Consider the following 21,946-nt stretch of genomic DNA (forward strand, 5'->3'; position numbering starts at 1 on the left):
ATAAATAAGGTAGACCAAAGAAGAATTGATGCCTTTGATTATGATGTTGTCAAAGAATGTTGAATATGCCATGAAGTTCTAAAACAAAGAACAAATCTGTCTTGGAAGAAGTAAAACCAGAATGCTTCTTAGAAGTGAGGATGGGCAGATTTTGTCTCACATACTTTGGACGTGTTACCAGGAGGGATCAGTCACTGGAGAAAGATATCATGCTTGGTGAAGTAGAGAGTCAGTGTGGAAGAGGGATACCCTCAGCAGGATGGATTGACACAGTGGCTGCAACAATGGGCTCAAGCATAACCATGACCATAAGGATGGTGTTGGACTAGGCACTGTTTCGTTCTGCTGTACATAGGGCTGCTATGAGTTGGAATTGACTTAACAGCACTTAACAACAAAGACAATGGAAAACAAGATATAAAACTATTGAAACCTCCAGATAATATGGTTGTGTACATAGAAAATCTAAAATAATACACAGTAAATAATTATAATTAGTAATCATAACTTCCAAGGTTGATGGACACAAAGTCAATCAACTGCTATATACTAGAAACAAACAGAAAAAAAAAATTTTTTAAATACCATTTGAAATAGCATGAAATACCATGTGCTTAGGAATAAACCTTACAAAATAAGTACAAAATCTTGGCCTAGTACAAAGTATCTGATTGACAAATCATACTCACGAATCAGAGCTCTTACCTCATATTAAGCTTTGCTAATAATTTCAAGGAGAAGGCAATCAAGAAAAGAGGCATCTGCAAATCAGGAAAAGGTCTTAAACATCTGTCATGGATTGAATTGTGCCCCTCAAAAATATGTATCAACTTGGCTAGGCCATGATTCTCAGTATTCTCCTCCATTTTGTGATCTGATGTAATTATCCTACATGTTGTAAATCCTGACCTCTATGATGTTAATGAGGCAGAACTAGAGGCAGATATGTTATTGAGGCAGGACACAATCTATAGGATTAAGTTGTATCTTGATTCAATCTCTTCTGAGATATAAAAGAGACAAGCAGAGGGGAGAGGGGCCTTCTACACCCCAGGAAAGAAGAGCCAGGAGTGGAGCACGTCCTTTGCATCTGGTCTCCCTGTGCTGAGAATCTCCTATACCCAGCGAAAGATTGATTACTAGGACCTTCCCCCAGAGCTGATAGAGAGAAAATCTTCCCCTGGAGCTGACACCCTGAATTTGGACTTCTAGCCTCCTAAACTGTGAAATAATAAACCTTTGTTTCTTAAAGCCACTCACTTGTGGTATTTCTGTTATAGCAGCACTAGGTAACTAAGACAAAATTTTGTGTCAGGAGTGGGGTGTTCCTGTAATGGATAGCTACAATATGGAAGTGGTTTTAGAATTGAGTAGCAGGTAGAGCTGAGTTTTGAAGTGCCTAACAGTAAAAGCCTAGATTGCCTTGAAGAGACTGTTAGTGTAATTATAGACATCCAAGATAATTCTGGTGAGGGCTCAGAAGGAAATGAGGAGACCTGTAACACTGGAGATGGCACAGAGAGCAAGAAGCAGCAGGAGAGAAATGGTGGCAGCAGAGCCAGGAGACTGGTGCAAGATGGCACAGGAGACAACCTACAGAGCAAGAGAGATGAACATCTTTGGGCAGGAGGCTTCATGGCAGAGTGGAGTGCCTCCAGGAATTTGTCCAGGGAGCTAGGTTTGACTACCCACAGAGTGAGAGAGCTGACTGCCTTCGGGCCAAGGCTTAAAGGCTATTGGTGGAGCTAAGGAGCTTGTAACACTTGCCCAGGCAGGACAGAAGCCAGGCTAGACCAAAAGGCCCAAGTGTACAAGGAGCCAAGAGGCCAAGGAACCAGGAAGCAGAAGTTGAAGATGCAAGAAGCTCGGGAAGCAGAGCTGCCTCTGGGGTCTCAAAGGGTGGAACCATGGCCTACCAGATCTCAAAGGGTGGGGCCGCAGCCTTCTAGGTTTCAGAAAGTCAGCTCTTCACCAACTCATTTCCATAGTTGGGCTTGCCGTTCACAAGTGCCAGGGGAATGGGGCTGGGTCAGTTGCCTAAAGCTGAGGGGGCGGGACTGCCATGCCCAAGGGGCAAAAGAACAAGGCCCGCTGGGGCAGAAGATGTGGGGTCGCCACTCAGACAGACTAGAAGAATGGGGCCACCAAAAGCCGCGGGAGCAAAGTTGCGGTCCTAGTGGGCCTGGAAGGCAGAGCTGAAGCCCAGGGCTAAGGGTCCTCCACTCATAATCCAGAGAGTGTGGCCAACACCCAGAGTCTGGAGTGCAGGCCCATTGCCCAGAGGGTCACAAAGAATAGAGGATTATTTTTAAGCCTTGAGAGCTAATGTAACGTGTTCTGCTAGGTTTTGGAGTTGCTTGGTGCCTGCCATCCCTTCTTTCCCTCCAGTTTCTCCCACTAATAATGGAAATATCTACTTTGTGCCTGTTCCACCATTGTACTTTGGAAACAGATAACTTGTATTCTAGATTTCACAGATGAAGAGGAATTTTGCCCCAGGATGGAATTTAGACTTGGAGTTGATTTAAGATTTTTGGAATGATATGATGTGGTAAATGTGTTTTATATGCGGTAAGGACATGAATTTTGGGGGTCCAAAGGGTGGAGTATCATCGATTGAACTGCGTTCCCCCAAAATATGCATCAATTTGGCTAGACCATGATTCCCAGTATTATGTGGTTATCCTCTCTTTTGTAATGTGATGTAATTATCCTATGTGTTGTAAATCCTAACCTCTATGATATTAATGAAGTAGGCCTAGAGGCAAGTATGTTAATGAGGCAGGACACAATCTATAGGATTAGCTTGTATCTTGAATTAACCTCTTTTGAGATATAAAAGAGAGAAGCAAGCAGAGAAGAGAGGGACCTTCTACTACCAAGAAAGAACAGCCAGGAGTGTAGTGTGTCCTTTGCACCTAGAGTCCCAGCATTGAGGAACCCCAGACCCGGAGGAAGATTGATGACAAAGACCTTCCCCCACAGCAGACAGAGAAAGAAAAGCTTCCCTGGAGCTGGTACCCTGAATCCAAACTTCCAGCATCCTAACCTGTGAGAGAATAAATTTCTATTTGTTAAAGTCATCCACTTGTGGCATTTCTATTATAGCTGCACTAGACAACATCCTATGTGGTTTCCCAAGTCCTTCCTTTCTGCATCAGACAGGAGATGTCTGGTCCTCAGAAACAGATGGTTCATTAATGAGATCCATAGGTCACTTCATATGGCGGGGAATTTTTAAGTTATAAAACATCTTCATTTTATAACCTGGAGAGTGTTACAGCTTATGTGACATTCTCCAAGGAGCCATGCCTCATTAATCCATAAATTGTAGGTTTGATTCCAATAAGCAAACCAGGGGCATCCTGCTTAAATCATTCCATGGATAAAGTCTCTTCTAGCAATTGTCACCAGTCTATTTGGAGGTCCAGTTATTATATTTATAAAAATAGATCACATCAATACTCAATGGAAAAAAATAGATCAAATGTCAGTTGCTTTAAATTCTTCTTCTCCAGACATCTTAGCAGAAAAATCTAAAATAATGAGAGACATTAATATCAAATAAATGGAGGGATACATTATTTTCACTGATAAAATTACTCAATATTTAAAGATATCAATTCCCCTAAGTGGATTTATAGATTTATTGCAATGTCAATAAAAACTCCAACAGCTTTTTTCTGCAAAATGTGGCAAGCTGATTTTAAAACTTATAGAAATGTAATAACCAAAATAGCCAAGTCAGTGTTGAAAAAGAAAAAAAATGGGAAGTTTTGCTCTAACAAATACCAATCCAATTATATAGCTATAGTAATTACAGATATACAATTGGCGAAAAATATACAATAGTCTTAGCTCACAGAAGAGAGTATCCAGAAATGGTCATCACACATTTAATGTTTATTCAAGTCCTTTGCTCATTTTTTAATTGGGTTGTTTGTCTCTTCATTGTTGATTTGTAAGAGTTCTTTATATATTCTGGGTACTAGACCCTTGCCAGATACATGACTTGCAAATATTTCTCCCATTTTGTAGGTTGTCTTTTCACTTTCTTGATGATGTCCTATGATGTACAATTTTTTTTAATTTTGATGAAGTTCAGTTTATCTATTTTTCCCTTTGTTTTTCATGCTTTTGGTGTCATGTCTAAGAAACCATTACCAAATTCAAGATCATGAAGATTTACCCATTTTCTTCTGAGAGTTTCATAGATTTGAGAACACTAGTATTTATTAGTGAACATCTTTGAATATTCATTAGCCATCAAAATTATTAATGATGTTAATATTATTGGTGAATTGGGAGGATTGTTTTGATCTTTTAGAAATATATATTACATTCCCTTTCTGAACATTTGAAATTCATACAAATATATTAAATATCTGAGGAGTCTTGCTATAAAAAAAAAAGGTTTAACTTTTTTTAATACATCATTTTCCAAACTCTACTGATCTCATGAAAACCTGTTAAACAAGTTGCAGGATACTAGTGTTCCATCCACCCAATATGAGAAATGAGTATTAGAGAAATAGTGAAAAGACAGGAACAACAAAATGTATTTGGAGGAGAGAAGAAGAGAATGAAAACATGATATTCAGTTTTTAGCCCTTCTGACTAGTAAAGCAGTGGTATAATGATCAGGTTTATGAGAGCAGGTTTGTTTGGGAGCTATCAGCTCAGGCTTGAATTACTTAGGTGCCAGGTATCACAGTACCATCACTTGAAGATGTACCTATAATAAATCTAAATATCTGCAAAAGAAAATTTAAAAACCAACATTAGAAGTCCAGATAAGCTATTCCAAATTATTTCACAGCATTTTGCTACTAATCAAAATACAATGCCTAGCAAAGTGCCCCAGCACAGAGCACAGTGGCTGGAACACATTGGGACACCCATGATGTGTGCTGAGCTAAGAATGATGGAAGAGATGCTGCAAAAGACGTCACAGTAGACAGTGCTCATAAATATGGAGGTTTGGAAAATTATTTTCGTGGAACATTGTTTGCCTAGTTACCATAAGTGAAGGACACAAGAGTCTCTTGCCTACTGGCATATAAGATTCTGAGAAGTACCTTTAATCTGTATTGCCATCTCTTTGAGTTAGTTTCCTGTTATTTAAGAGCCTGATCTGTGTGACAGAGTTAAGATAAACTCAAGGAAGTAAAACAAGATGTGAGCTGTGACCTCCTTGGGGCTGAAGTTTCAGAGCGTGAAGGAAGTTCTCAGAAAGGGCATTAACACTTAGTTGCTGCCAATAGATTTTACACCTGGAAGAGGGAGTGATTTACAGCCCTCTGGCATTCCCAGTCTGCTCAAGCTCTGAAACCAAGTGAGAAATCTATTTCCCTTCAGAAAGGAAGAAGTTAGAAGGCAAGGACAGTTTGTTCCAGTTTCAGTTGTTTTGCTGACCTGCTTTGTGAGCTGAAGTAATTCCAGGAATTCAACTGTCAGAATCCCACATGTGCAGAAGGGAAAGAACAGCCACAGCAATATGTGTTGGCTGTCTGCTCCGTAGGTTTGCTAAAAAATTAGCCGAACAATTAACACCTAGCAGAAAAGAAAAGGGATGGTTTAAATCCCACAGCTCATTTCCTGATTAAAACTGTGACCTGGGGCAAATCTCATAGGCTTTGGTCATTCAATTTTCTCCTCTGTAAATGAGGATAATCATTTTAAAATTATAGGATTTGTAGACAAATAGTATTCACACGTACATTTAAAAATGATAAAATCATAAAAGTCAAAACATCTTAAAATCATAGAACATCAAAATGTGTGCTGAATAAGTTACTGTATTTATCCTGGCTATTTATATTGGAATCGACTCAATGGCAGTGGGGTTTTTTTGTTTTGTTTTGTTTTGTTTTGTTTTGTTTTATCTTATGGAAACCCTGGTGGCATAGAGGTTAAGTGCTACAGCTGCTAACCAAGAGGCGGGCAGTTCAAATCCGCCAGGCGCTCCTTGGAAACTCTATGGAGCAGTTCTACTTTGTCCTGTAGGGTCACTATGACTCAACGGCAGTGGGTTTGGTTTTGGTTTTTATCTTATATTAGTAAGCTTACTTGAAGTTGATCTGTTGGACTATATATCTATAGAGAGAGAGAGTTGCCAATATTAAATGTTAAACCACTTAGTATCAAAGTTGAATGCCCTTTCTCATGCTCAATTCAATGGTTTTCAAAAAGCTTGTTCCATAAACAAAGCACTTGGTCATGTTTCCTTGCCGTTTTCTCTACCTCTAGTTGATGTCTCACCATTTTTATTTCCCACCAGCCCTCAGGTCATTAATCCAAAGAACAAAGACTTTCTCCTTGAAGAAGATGATTTCTCTAGCACTTTCTGTTCAATCCAGAAGCTGCCCACAAGAGCTCTTTCAAAGACTACTTTTCCCCTCTTATAAATCTGGTTTAGTGAAACTTTAACGGGGAGCCTCAGGAATGATTTTTCTTGGTAATTACATTTTCCAGTTAACAAGAGAGTAAATCAGAAACAATTTTGTCTCATCCCTTCATGTTTATAATAAGTTGGTCTTTCTCTTGTAAACATAATTTAATCAATCTTTCCTGTTCAAAGATTTTATCTGACTCAAGCTTCTCATATTAAATACAGAGATTTGGTCTCCCAGGAGACAGGGAGCTATCTCAGCTCAGTACAGCACTGATGATATAGATCCAAATTCCTCAAAGGCACTACACTGAATATAGTCTGGCTCCAAGATAAAGCGAGAAATTGGTATTTTTTTTAATTTAACAGATTTCTCAGTAGCTTATTTTGCTACTATTTCCTACTTTCATGACACACATGAAGAGTTATGATGATTAGTTGAGCCTTTGAACTAGATTTCAGTCCCATCTCAGATCCAAATATGTTTATAAAAGACTTTAATTCACCAATCTTTATTCCCTACCCACGACGGGCAAGGTGTTGATGGGGGTCTAATTCCAAATGAAAAGATTCGCCAAATATCTTGTATCCTTTGGGAACTTCTACCTCTTCCTCACTTCTAGGCTTTACTAAACACCTAGCACTACAGGTCAGAACAATTGTCAAGATAAATATGCCATTTGCTAAGAATAAATAAATGGACAAGAAAATTGAAAGCTTAGGAAGTACAAATGTTAATCCTCCATCTAGAACTCTTAACCACCAATCAAAGTGGTAATGCCAGGTAAAGCCTGACTAACAGAACTGTTTCTCACTAGCGCCACTTACACCCATCTGACTCCTTCTATAGCAACCGGGAACAAATCACAGAAATTACTTCCATTCATTCCTATTTAGAATCTCTTGCCCCCTCACAAGAGCCTATAACCAGATGCAGTCTGGCCAAAACCTCCCACCTTCATCCCAGTGTACTGGGGACACTTGGCATTAGTAAGAAACAGAGGGCTCGTGCCTGTTTTATCTGTCCTTTCTGCTCTGCTCCCTCCCTCAGCCCCTGGCCCACCCCTCAATGAGCTTTGCTTTTGTTTAGTGGTATTTTGTTATGCTGATGTTTTCTTTATTTCTACTTTATTATAAATATGGGATTTATCTAGAAGCTTTATTTGCCAGGAACCAGTGGACTAAGCCACATTGGTTGACTCTCTTCTTGACATATGAATGGGAAAACAGGCTTTGCAAGGCCAAACGTGGCTGCCCTCTTGCTTTTCCTTAGTTCACTGCTTTTTGCATTAGTACACTGCTGTCTTCCCAGCCCGTTACGTGACCTTGCTGATGCTGTTTTATGTAACTCTCTGGCATGTAGCTGCCTTTGTCTTTGATCACTATAACCATCCCTCCCACTCCCCCACCCCACCCCCCCGCCCCCACCACCACTGCCACCCCTGCCCAGTGTGACCACGTGCTTTGATCCTTCTGCAGCCAAGTAATAGTGGAGGAGGAATCTGATAGTGCAGAGTGGTCCCCGCAACACAGCCACTCATTAATCATAAGATGAAAGCTACTTGGGAACCCGATGGCCGCAGACATGAAATCCCACCAGCCAGTTCCACGACGATGCAGGAGTATACCCTACTGAGCTGACTGAGGTGTGTGGGAAATTCCAGTAGAAAGGAAAGGAAGTTATTGCATCTTGATTACTACATCTGTGGATTATCAGGGGAGACGTTGTCTCTTTAAATGGAGCCAAGGCTGAGGAAATAAGCAGTGTAACCACCTACCCCACCCTCCAGCAGTGTTTACATGCAGCTTGAAACACAAAGGGCACACACCCCCTCACAGATTGGGTTATCTTGTGTTGTAGAAGAGCATGGCTGAATGAGGGGGATCTTCCCAGTGACAGCCGGGAAATGGTCTTCAGTAGAAGAGTTATAACAGTTAATTCCAGAGTTACGTATGTTCCACGCCATTTATGCTGAGCACAACCAAATAATGAACTTTTTACTACAGGAATGAAAGCAAGGATTCTGCAGGCAGCTCCTCCCTCCTGGTACCGCACACTTGGGGCTATTGTTACTGCCTTAGTGGGCCAGGCAAGATACCAGGTGGGAAAAGCCATAACTGATTTGGGCGAAACTGAGAAAGCTACAGAGGAGGGGGTGCAAGCTGTGGGAAAAAAATAAAAGACAGACTGAGAAACCTGCCAGATGACTGCCCAAGGGCCCCTTGGAAGTGACCAGTAGGTAGATGTAGGCGGACTTACTGGCTACAGGAACAGCAGTGCACAAGATAGATAAGTAACCAAAGGCAATTTTGGTTAGCCTTTGGAAGGATCTGAAGCTGAAGCAACTGTTACCATCTTCTGGGTCCTACTGCTTCTCATGAGGATGTACCTCTTACCACTGAGTGGACCCCACCCATCCCTGGGGACCAGGGGTGGGGCCAAGGTCACTTGGAGGTCAGGGCCCTGCAGGAGGACTGGAGGCCCCATATAGAGGTCACGATACATTGGTCAAGAACAAACAAGCAGCAGGTGCTAGCTTGCTAGCTCTGGTTGATCTGTGGGCTGAGGGCACCCTTATCTTTGGAAACTCTGAGCAGTTTCAAGGACCTCCTTGGTAATTGATATGTACAGTGGACAGTCCATCTGTGTACACAAAGTACTTCTGACCCTGTAAGTAGGATGCATTCCCCCTAAACTGTATCAAGTTTATATTTCCCCAATACCAGAATATATTCTAGGGGTGGATATCTTCACGGAACTATTACCACATCTGTGGGAGAACTTCAACAGCGAGTGAGGAGGTAAAGGCAGTCCTAACGGGGAATTCAACGTGAGAACTAGTGACCCTGCCCCCATCACATACGGTGGTAGACATCAGGCAATATAAGTTGCCTGGAGGACATAAGGAAATTAGTGAAACTATTTTGGAATTAAAAAGAGTAAGTATCTTCTGGGAAGCCCATAGTGCTTTTAATATCCTTGTGTGGCCTGTGAAGAAACCAGAGGGGTCCTGGCATATGACCGTGGACTATGTGGAGCTTAACAAAGTGATCCCTCCTGTACATGCTGCAGTCCTAAGCTTAACTTCTTTGTTAGAAACCCTTAGTAGAGAAGTAGGTGTGTATCATGCTGTGTTAGATCTGGCCATACGTTATTTAGCATCCTTCTAGGCCCATATGCCCAGGATCAGTTTGCCTTCATCTGGATGGGGTGAGGGTGGGGGGAGCAGCAATGAATATTTCAAGGGCTCTGCCAAGGATATTTATATAGTTCTACTATTCGCCACTGTATGGTGTCTAGAGATGTCACTCTTTTTCCCTTCCTTGCTGGTTGGTTTCATTATATTGACGACATCATGTCAACTATTCACGTTTCTCTGTTACAGGAGTATCTAGGTGCCCTAATCATCCGACTATAGGGGAGAGGAGGAGCTGTGAATCCCCACAAAGTACCAGGGCCAGGAACATCAGTAAAATTCCCAGGGGCAGTCTGGTCAGGTAAGACCCATGTATTGCCTGAAGCCATAGTTGATAAGATACAAGCTTACCCCACCACTAGGATGTCAAAGGAAGTGCAGCCCTTCATGGTTCTTTGTGGGTACTGGAGAGTTTTTTCCCCATTGAGCCCTGTTGGTGCAGTGGTTAAGAGCTTGGCTGCTAACCAAAAGGTCAGCAGTTTGAATCCATCAGCCACTCCTTGGAAACTCTATGGGACAGTTCTGTTCTGTCCTATAGGGTCACCATGAGTCGGAATCAACTCAACAGCAATGGGTTTGGCCCAGTATTTGAGACCACTCCATCGACTGGTGAAAAAGGGTTCTTCTTTGGATTGAAGTAATAAAGAGCAGCAAGCTTTTGAGAAAGTAAAGCTGTTGGTTGCACAGGTAAAAGCCTTGGGCACAGTATGGAAAGGGTTACCCTCTGGTTCACTGTGAACAGCACTGAGGATGGCTTTGGCTGGGCGTTGTGGCAAGACCATGATGAAACTAAAGGCCTCGTAGGTTTTTGGTCCCAACTATGGAAGGGGGCAGAAAACTGATACGGTCACATTGAGAAACAATTTTTAGTGGCCTATGACGCTGTCCATCAGGTAGAGTCATTAGCAGGGGCAGGAGCTGTAACCCTTACACAGCTTTGCTCATAAATGGGTGGGTCAGTGGGCTGTTTTCCAAGCTATCATTAGCTATCACTCAGACAGCAATGCTGACCATGTCATATATACCTGCCAGCCCATTGCCCCAAGAGTTACCAGGCTGTACTTGGTCCAGTGACATAACAAGATGACCCCCGGCACAGCAGGCACTCTGACAGAGCTGCCTCACTTCTCCAAGAATAGAGAAGGTCCACTGCCAGCAGATGCCTGGTACACAGATGGCTCTACCCAAGGTATGCCACCACTGTGGACGGCAGTGGCTGTGCAAGCCTCCACTGATGCCATTTGGTTTGAAACTGGCTCAGGGCAAAGCAGTCAATGGGCCATTTTGGACGTTCATCACCCACGAACCCTGGCCCTTAACCCTGTGTACAGGCAGTTAGGCCGTGACCTGTGGGCTGACTATGTGGATAGGCCAATGGCACAGCAGCAGTGGACAATAATGGGTACTGTGGGGGAAAGCCTTGTGGTGGGACATCTAGAGTCACCCCCAAACCCCAGATGCTGACCTGTTTTTCATGTAGCAGGCCATTCACCCCTTTCCCTACCAGTAAACCAAGGAGCAGATGCTACAAGTTAGAATGATATATACTGAAGGTGAAGTTGCACATTGGATTCACCAGAAAAGTGGACACAATATGGTGCCCTTGTTGGTGGGAAAACAGCCAAAGAAGCAGGCATAGCAGTAAAATATAGTGATCTGGTAGGTGCTGTACAAAACTGCCCCATGTGCTCATGTCAATGCCCAAGGCATCTGCCACATGATCCTGGGAAGATACATGAGGGAACACAGTGACAGACTGGAGGGTAGATTATACAGGGCCCCTAAACCCTGGTGACATAGTGGTTAAGTGCTACAGCTGCTAACCAAAGGGTCGGCAGTTTGAATCCGCCAGGCGCTCCTTGGAAACTCTATGGGGCAGTTCCACTCTGTCATATAGGGTCGCTATGAGTCGGAATCGACTCGACGGCACTGGGTTTTGTGGGTTTTCTAACCCCAGCAAAGTACACTGTTGTTTGTGTGGACACTGCCACCAGCTTGACAGAGACATTTCCATGTAAACAGGCAAACCAGGCTGCTATAGTAAAGGGGTTACAAAAATTGAGTGTTATGTACAAAATACCCCAAAGGGTTGATAATGACCAGGGGAGACTCTACACAGGACATAATGTGTGTGGCTAGGTGGCTGAGAACGAGATATAATGGCATTACCACGTGCCCTACAACCCCCAGGCCTGGTGGAAAGGAATAACAGTGTCCTGAAACAACAAATACAAACCCTTATAGGCAGGGTAGACCAAGGTGAGGCTTTGAGGTTGATAAATTCAGCTCCTACTGAGGCTTTAGCCCTGTATGCCTGACTAGGATTCCCGAGTGACCTTCCAGCAACAATCTGAGTGACGCCACAGGCTCCAGAAGCATATCCACCAAGGTTGTTGCTGGAACAAAACAACATACTCCTCCAGACACCCCAGAACCTCGTGCCAGGAAACGGAGCTATCTACTGGCACCTGTTGTGGGTCATCCCACCACGGTGGATTGGTTATTTCATCTCTCAGAAGGTGGAGGAACTGATTGGCCTAATGTGGTGGCCCACCATCCTACTGCACGGAGGGCCTTGGCAATCACGCTTCTCGTGGAAAGGAATGACAGCTATAGCAGAACAGGTGGAAGTGGGCATCCTTTTTTGTTTTTTCCTATGGGGTTGCTACAAGTAAGAATCAACTTGATGGCAGTGGGTTTTGTATTTTTGTTTTTTTTTTAAAGGACAGAGTGCAGGAAGCCACCAGCTGCATAAGAACAGTTGTAGATCCTAACTCCTTCAACTCTTTATCCACCTTCCCTGTCCTGCCCTCCTAGAGGCAGACTAGGGTGGAGCCAAAACTTGACTAGATTGCTAAGAGAACAAAGACCACACTTCCCAGCCCCTTCCAGGATGCAGGTATTAGCCTGAAAGGGATGGGGGACTACATGCATTGGGAAAGGGAAGCACAGTATGGTCAAACACAGGTTTTTTTGTTTTGTGGGGTTTTTTTGTGTGTGCGCTTTAAGTGAAAGTTTACAATTCCAGTCAGTTTCTCAAACAAAAACTTATACACACGTTGTTACGTGACCCTAGTTGCTCTGCTTACAAAGTGACAGGACACTCCTTCTCTCCACCCTATATTTCCCGTGTCCATTCAGCCAGCTCCTATCCCCCTCTGCCTTCTCATCTCGCCTCCAGACAGGGGCTGTGGAAGTGGGCCTCCTTTCACTCACAACCTGTCAGGTGACCTTCCCCGGGCCAGTAAGTACGGTACACTCAGCCAGGAAAAATGCCTAAAGCAGCTGGTGATCTAACTACCCAAGGGGAAGCCACTAGTGTGGCAACCCTGTACGAAAGCTTATAACTACCCCAGAGTGTTTCCACGGAGCATTTGGTGGATTTGAAATGCTGACCTTTTGGTTAGCAGCCGAGCTTTTAACCACTGCACCACCAGGGCTCCTATATGACAACCGCAGCAGTCATCATTTTCACACTCAGTAATTGTGTTTGAACATGGGGGTGATTAAACCAAAAAAAAACAAATGTGTTGGCGTCAATTCCAACACATAGCGACAGTTTCCAAGGAGCCAATTAGTCCCTCTGAATACCCCCCAAATTACCTACATAATTAAGTCTCTTTTTTATGAAGACTGAGGTGTCATTCATAGCTCTTAGTTGGGTTTAAAAAACATGCTTTAAGCATTATATCAGGTGTTTGCAGTGACTTACCTATACCCCTCAGGTCTTAGCTCTTCAATGTGCAGTGACTCTTCGAGCTTCCAGCTGTCAATGCCTCTGTCTCTTTACCTGAGGGCTTTCTCCAAATCTCAAATAGATTTTTCTCTTCTGGAAGAGCAGGCCTGAATTCCAGAATTTATCAATGCTCAAGAGCATTCCTCCACAAATGATGACAGGAGTTGGAGCACAAATATCCCAGCTTTCTCAGCCTTCAGCTAGGACAATTCTGAGGTACCTGTGCTTACAGTTTCCCAAAGATTTCTTGTGGTATTAAACTCAAACAGCTCACACATACAGCCACACTTGTGTGGCTTGATAACTCAACTTTTATTGGCCTATCTTCATTTTCCTTTTAACTTCACCACTTCTCTACCAGTGTTTCTTTCACCTTCCAAATGAACTTTTTCCTCTCAAGTCCCTGTCTCACAGTCTGTATCAGGAGAACCCAAATTAAGAAAAATGTTTTCTGTTTGTCAGGCACTGCTAAGCATTAAAAATACAAACATGAATAAGAAATTGTCCCTGCTTCAAGGTGCTCACAATTTGGTAGGGAGATAGAAAGAGGATGAGTCATCTTGTCACAGCACCTTTCAAGTTCCACCCAACACCACTATACCTATCACTTCTATGTTGGGGCCCTCACTTCTCCACAGCACCTGGTGTTATATGACTCAATCTTGCCAGGTTATCTCATCAGATACCCAGGTGACTTGGTGAAAATTATTCAAGAATGCATAGATGAGGTCTGTGATATGCCCATCAACCCACATTGTCTTACATTTTTTTAAAAGGAATTTGGCACATTATTGGTAATTGCTCTACCTTTCATTCTCCTGCAAGAGATTTACTTTGTAAAATTAATTTATTTTTTTCTATACATGGCATTACCCAACATGCAGATAGATGAGTATATTACATAATACACTTCAGCTAATACAAATAAGGCGATTATTTATGTCCCAGGTTGGGCTCCCTAGGAAGCAGACTCTGAGATGAAGTTTTACACACAGGATGTTGATTAAGCCAGTGCCCTTTGGATCAATATTTGGTAGAGAGAGAAGTAAGCAGAAATGTGCAGAAGGAGAAGTGATGGTCCAAAAAGAGCCTTGGAGAGCTCTTCAGTTAGAATGGACCTTTAGAGCTGCCCTGAGCTGGACCAAGATAGCCAGATCTTTAAACTCCAGCAATCAGTAGACATTAGACTGTCTGACAGGCCCAGTTTAACTTAATATACTCTCTAAAGTCTTCCTTAAGGACGCACCAGAAGTCCTTTAGCATGCGTTGAATTGTGCTTTCAGACATGGCCATCCAGGAAGGGGCATGACCTTGGGCAAAATGGCTGCCTACAACTGAGGCAATGCCTGGAGGGGTCGACAGCTTCAGGACATCTGCCGATAGCACCCCCAACAAGTCCTTCATTAAAAGGGAATCCATGCATCACAGTGTCCATCACAATTTGACAGTACTTAAATTTGGTACATTACCACAATTTTCAAGCTCCTTAGGTCATGGTATTGTGGGTTTGCTGCCAACTCTGGCCATAGTATTTGAATGATAGAATCAAGCACGCTAAAGCTCCTGAAGTGACTATCCTATAGACCTTTTTCATGAAGTCTGTTGAGCTGGAAATAGCTCTTAGGGATCTGAAAGCACAATTTAATGCATCCTCAAGGTTTTCTGGTGCATCCTTAAGTACGACTGCAGAAAGTCCACTGAACTAAGCTGTACCATAAAGCACCATTATAATGAGACACAGATAGGACAGGGTGCCACCACCCATAAGAAAAGTCATAAAAATAGCAGACTCGGCCCAGACATCTAAACTATGTAATGATACTAATCGTGGTCAAAATATGCAATTAGCCAAAAATAATTCTCATAAACCAAATTAAGTTAATGCTATTTTGGTCATTTGTTTGCCTTCATAAACTTTCAAGAGCCAGGGGGATACGGTACAGCTGTTGCATGGCATTTATAAAGAACAAGGTCTCCTTAGTTGCAGGGAACTATGTTCACATCCCAATTATGAAGAGACAAAGCACATGGTTATAAAGAGCATTAATCACTTTATTTATGGGAATCCCCACTTAACCTTATAGCTTGGAACGTTTAATAATAAAGCCATTCTAGTCATCCTAAGTCAGAGGCTGGTTGTTTTCCCTTTGATGTTTAATAAGGGATAATCCTAGCCCATCATGGCAAGGTGGACATGCTACTAGGCTGAGAATTGATAAAAGTTCCTGATCTGCCTCCAAATGAGTGACCATGTGCAATTTGTTTAACCTCTTTATGCTTCATTTTCTTTGTCTATAAAAGAAGGGGATTTAGAATATTAGACAGTCTCTGTCCAATATCCTAAAGCCCTTTCTTTTATAGACAAAGAAAATGAGCCTTATAGGAACTGTCTAATATTCTAAATCCTCTTCTTTTATAGACAAAGAAAATGAGACTTAATGAAGTTAAATAAATTGCACCCTGGCAGCACAGTGGTTAAAGCACTCTGCTGTGAACTGAAAGGTCCGCAGTTCCAACCCACCAGCCACCTGAGGGAGAAAGATGTGGAAGTTTGCTCCAATAAAGATTACAGCCTTGGAAACCCTATGGGGCAGTTCAGCTGTGTCCTACAGGGTTGCTATTAGTTGGAATCGCCTTGACAACAGTGGGAATGGGTTAAAGGCTGTCTCAATCTTACCACCTATGATCCTCTTAATCTTTCAGGTTACTTAGTAATTGGGAGGAAGCAGATTAAGATTCCATAGGAGTAATTTAGAGAGACAAATTATAAAAGTTCCATTTTGTGAAATTTTTAAGATATGGACTGATGTCATCTCTCTGCTCTACCAAGGATGAAAGCACTTTATTTTATTCCCAGAAGTGTTTAATGAGATAGTGTCAAATTAAGAGAAATTCTTGTGAATTGAACATTATAATCTTGCGTGATAACCAAAGCTAGATTTTCAGTAGACCTGAAAAAGGTATATTTTTTAAATGAATCATCTTTTACTTTTTGTTTCACAGTGACTTCATTTCAAAGTATTAATATTGCTGTAAAACATCTCTCCTGAAAATGGTATTCTAGACAATAGTATCACTCAAGTCAATATCATTCTTGTACTCCATATTTAAGAACATTTCAAAATACTTTTTTTTTACTACATCATAATTTTCATACTAAGGTCTTACCAGGGAAATTAGGTTAATTTTCAAATATTTGATCCGTGGATCTGGATCCTGCAGCCAACTTTTAAATATGTATCAGGCTTACACCCTCATAAGTGCCATTTGTTAAAACATCATCAACACAATTTGGAAAACTGCTCTCACATGGAAGAACTCAGCTCTGTTTCCATCACATTCTACTCATTGGGACCAATCCTTGAGAAGATCTGAGTTACATGTCTACCCATGTGTCAGGGCACAGGCAGAATGCTGGGACTGACAGCACCAACACAAGTTCATGGGATGGTGTAGGAGTGGTTCTCCATTAGAAAGAGCTTTGCTGAACAGAGAACACAACTGATATCCTCCACATGTTGATCAATCTTCCCGGAAACTCTCCCCTTCCATGGTTTCTGCAAAGCTATACTCTCCTGGTTTTCTTTCACCTCTCTGGCAACTTCTCCTCAATATCCTTCAAGGAGTCTCATCCTCCACTCCCTTCCAAAAGTGAGTGGACTTCATCCTCAGCCCTCCACTCAATTTGTGCATGAATTTTCTGTGAATTTATATAAACTCACAGCTTCAACACCCCCTTATACTGCTAAATTTTATCTCTAGTCTAGTCTTTTCTACATGCTTCAGACCCACATTTTCAATTGTTTGATATGTATTCTAAAGCTTTTCAAAATCAATATATCTGATGACCGAACTTATCAAGATCCTCAAAAATCTGGTCATCCCTCTCTTAGCCAGTGATGCCATCATTTGTTATTGTTGTTAGTTGCCATCAAGTCAGCTCAGACTCATAATGACCTTACATAACACAGAACAAAACATATACTGGTCCTGTGCCATCTTCATGATCTTGGATGTTAAAGGCCAAGAATAAAGAAAGAATGCTACTGCCCTCTCTTCCCCTTGTATTCCATATTCAAGTATTATAGATAGAAAATAGGTCAATGCAAGGGCATTCCTCAAGAGACCACCGGCCACAGGTGTGTAACAGAAAACCAGGGAGTTACTGGATGCACTGGTAGCACAGAGCAGCTTGGGCATGATTTGGGGGTAGGAAGTAGCTATAGTGGCATAAAAAAGGAGGAGGGAAGTGCAGAAAGAAGGATGTGCAGCCTCCAAGGCAAACACTGATGCTTCACTACTTCAGTAGGGCTTAATCTTACCGATTCCAGAGTGAGCAAAGCATGTCATAAATCTCAGTAGAAATTCATACGTGGAATATATGTACCTGGAGCCTTACAGCAGACAGAATTAAAATCATAAGGGCAAAGAAAGAACTTAAGGTCATTAGTGTACTCATGAAAGGTTTGCTAAAATTGACACCAGGTGATGATCAGTCTTAGCCACAACACACATAAAAGCAGTGCCAAGAGATTAGTCAACAAGTGTTTACTGAGCATCTGCTAGGAACCAGATTTGTGCTGCATCTATGGGGAGCAAATGAAAATTAGAAGGCTTGGTTATTGTTCACAGGGAATGGAAGTCTAGACAGGAGGATGAAATGTCCATGAAGCACCTCATTGTTTTGTGAGAAAGTAGTACTTGAGTTTAGGCTTATAAAAGGTCTAGGAAATTGAATGGTGGAGGAGACAAAAGAAGGAGCTAAACTCAGTTGATAACAATGACCATGGCCTTGTAAATAAGGGATGAAAGAAGACTTGTTCTTTCCTTTTCTGAATTGTTCCTTTCCCATTAACATAAACTCATTGTTCCCTAAATTTCCTATCTTTCAAGTTGCTGTTGTCAGTTTGATCCCATAAAGATAGATCTTAAAAGAGCACAATGCTCAAGGCAGACTTTTTTTTTACTAGTTGAGGTAAACTCCTGTTTGGTTTTTAAGACTATTTTGCCTTAAGATATTTTTGGTTTAAGGTTTAAAGATTATCTCAGAGCAATAATTTCAGGGGTTTATTCAGCCTCCATGACTCTATAAAGTGTGGATTCCATGAACATTTAAAATTCTGCTCTACATTTTCCCCCTTTTGATCAGGATTCTACTATACAATTTTTAACCAAAATGTTCAGTAATGGTAGCTGGGCATCATCCAGTTTGTCTGGTCTCATAGCAAAGAGGGCAGTTGTTCATGGAGGCAATTAGCCACATATTCCATTTCCTCCTCCTATTCCTGACTTTCCTTCTTCCTCTGTTGCTCCAGGAGAATAGAGACAAATTATTGTACCTTGGATGGCTGCTTTCAAGCTTTTAAGATCCCAGATACTATGCAATGAACTAGAGGTATTAAACACAGTATCAGACCAATTAACTGAAATGTCCCATGAAACCATGACCCTAAACCTCTAAACCAAGGAACCAAACCCCATGAGGTGGTTGGTTGTACATCAGCAGAATGGTTGAACAACTTGAAGAATGCCATCAATGTTATTGAATTGGACATGTAGAAATTGTTGAATTGGTGTATGTTCTGCTGTATATATTCTCAAAAACAACAGAAATAACAAATTATTTTTAAAAAAGACTTTTCTCATGTTACAGTAATAGTTCCTTCACCGTCATATGTATATATGTTTATTTATGTAAATATGTAATAGTTCCAAACCTGGGACCTTCAAATCCCAATGTAATAATGGGGATATTATATACTTTTAATATTTCAGAAAACTGCCATATTAGGGAGAAAAAGCTAGATACTCGATTAGCAGGCTATGACGTTTAGTCGTTATAGCCACATCTCTGTTTTTATTTTTAAAGAAGTTTAAGTTATAAGCTGTTCAATCAACCCAATCAATTGTTCTCATGACAGCAAAGTATATATGTGGCCTAGTGTCAAAAAAAATGGTTATATTTTTATTGGAAATTCCTGGAGAAGTGAGATATTTTCAGGCTGTTGTTGTTGTGCGCCATCAAGTCAATTCCAACTCATAGCGACCCCATGTGCCAGAGCAGAACTGCCCCATAGGGTTTCCTAGGCTATAATCTTTACAAGGAGCCCTGGTGGCACAGTGGTTAAGAACTACATCTGCTAACCATAAGGTCGGCAGTTCAAACTCACCAGCTGCTCTTTGGAAAAAATGTTTACAGGAGCAGATTGCCAAGTCTTTCTCCTGTGGAACCACTGGGTGGGTTCATACTGCCAATCTTTCTGTTAGCAGCCAAGCACTTAATCATTTGCATCATCAGGGCCCCTTATTTTCAGGCTATGTAGACATAATTTTTTAAAAGGAACCTTTGGAAAAATGAAAATAGATCAATATAAAAACTTAATTGTAGTGGAGAAAAGAGAGGTTAGAACTTCTCTCAGAATATCAGATCATTTTCCTAATGGAACACAATTTTCTAGAGAAGTGTCGAGAGAAGAAGGTAATTACTAAACTGATGCAGGAGCATTCATAGTGTAGCAGAATAAAAATATATAGTTATTCAAACCTGCAAAGCAAAAACGTAGGTTAGCAATTCTGCTTTTTAAAAAAATTATCACACATTCATATATATAATTTCACATTAACATGTAAATGTGATTATATATATTCAATGCCTTTTTTTCTTTTTACTAGTTCCTTTTTCTTCCATATTTTCCGTTTTCCATGTACCTTAGCCTCCATGCCTCCCATACCCTTCAGATAACACATATTAACATCATCAGTTTATCCTTCAATATTTTTTTCTGTTCCAGTCTTACACAGTCTAAAACATTTATGTGTTCATGCACATATAGGATGTTCAGTTCCTACTTGTTAAAAAAAATGAAATGTTATAAGTACTTTTTTTTTTTTTTTTTGCATCTTATATCTCATTGAAATCCCTCCAGATCAACTTATAAAAATTATTCATTCTTCTCAGGGGACGATGAGTTTATGTTAATGGGGAAGAACAACTCAGAAAAGGAGAGTAAAGATGGCTGCAAAATTCAAAGACTGTAATCAATGTCACTGAATCATATACATAGAAACTGTTGAGTTGGTGTATGGTCTGCTGTGCATATTTTCGATAAGAACAACAAAAGTAAAATAAATCATTAATAATAATTCTTTCTTTGTAATAGTTATATGATATTCCATGTTGTAGATATATAGGCATATATTTCCCTATTCATGGACATTCTCTTCAGTTTGAGAGTTGTACTTTTTAATTTTTTTAACCACTAAGCATAATATCACTGCACCCTTGTGCATGTATCTTTACGTACGAGGACTTTCATTTCTAGGAAATATATTCTGAGAACCGATTTCTGGGTTGAAAGATATTTGCATTTTTAATTTTATTAGATGTTGTCAAATATTTTCACAAAAAAATCACTGTAGCGATTCACATTTCCACCAATAATATATGAGAATGCTTTCTTAACATTCTCGACAGCAATAAAGATTTCATTCTTCTTAATGCTTGCCTGTTAGATAAAGTTATACCTATATAGCCTGCATTTCCCTGATCATTAGAGAATTTTACCATTTCCTCATATGATTCTGGATCATTTTAATTTGTTCTGTGATTTGTCTAACCATGTTCTTTGCTTATTTATGTATTGGGTTGCATAGCCTTTTCTAGTCAATTTATAAAAGATCTTTTTTATGATGCATATGTTAACTCTTCATCATCTGTGATAAAAATATTTTTGCCCAATTCTTTCTTTTCAATTGGCTTGTGTCATGGATTGAACTATGTCCCCCAAAAAATATGTGTATCGATTTGGCTGGGCCATGATTCCCAGTATTATGTAGTTGTCCTCCATTTTGTGATTGTAATTTTATGTTAAAAGGATTAGGGTGGGACTGTAACACCACCCTTACTCAGGTCATCTCCCTGATCCAATGTAATGGGAGTTTCCCTGAGGTGTGACCTGTACCACCTTTTATCTCTTAAGAGATAAAAGGAAAGAGATGCAAACAGAGAGTTGGGGACATCACACCACCAAGAAAGCAGCACTGGGAGCAGAGCACGTCCTTTGGACTCGGGGTCCCTGTGCAGAGAAGCTCTTAGTCTGGGGTAAGATTGAAGAGAAGGCCAACAGAGAAAGCTTTTCTTTGGAGCCGGCACCCTGAATTCAAACTTCTAGCCTACCAGACTGTGAGAGAATAAACATCTCTTTGTTAAAGCCATCCATTTGTGGTACTTCTGTTATAGCAGCACTAGATGACTAAGACAGCTTTCCTAGAAGATGATTATCTTTTATACAGAAGGGTTATTTTTTTAATAAAATGAAGTATTTTTAAAAAATGAAATCAAGTTTTTCTGTTATTCAGTCCCTGGAAAAGGACATCCTGCTTGGTAAAGTAGAGGGTCAGTGAAAAAGAGGAAGACCCTCAACAAGATGGATTGACACAGTGGCTGCAATAATGGGCTCAAACATAGTAACAAATGTGAGGATGGTGCAGGACCTGGCAGTGTTTTGTTCTGTTGTACGTAAGGTTGCTATGAGTTGGAACTGACTTGACGGCACCTAACAACAACATAATATAACATAGGTTTTTAGTCCTTGATACTAGACACCCAAGATTAAAAATGTA

The sequence above is a fragment of the Elephas maximus genome, chromosome 2 (assembly GCF_024166365.1).
Source record: "Elephas maximus indicus isolate mEleMax1 chromosome 2, mEleMax1 primary haplotype, whole genome shotgun sequence".
Taxonomy (NCBI): domain Eukaryota; kingdom Metazoa; phylum Chordata; class Mammalia; order Proboscidea; family Elephantidae; genus Elephas; species Elephas maximus.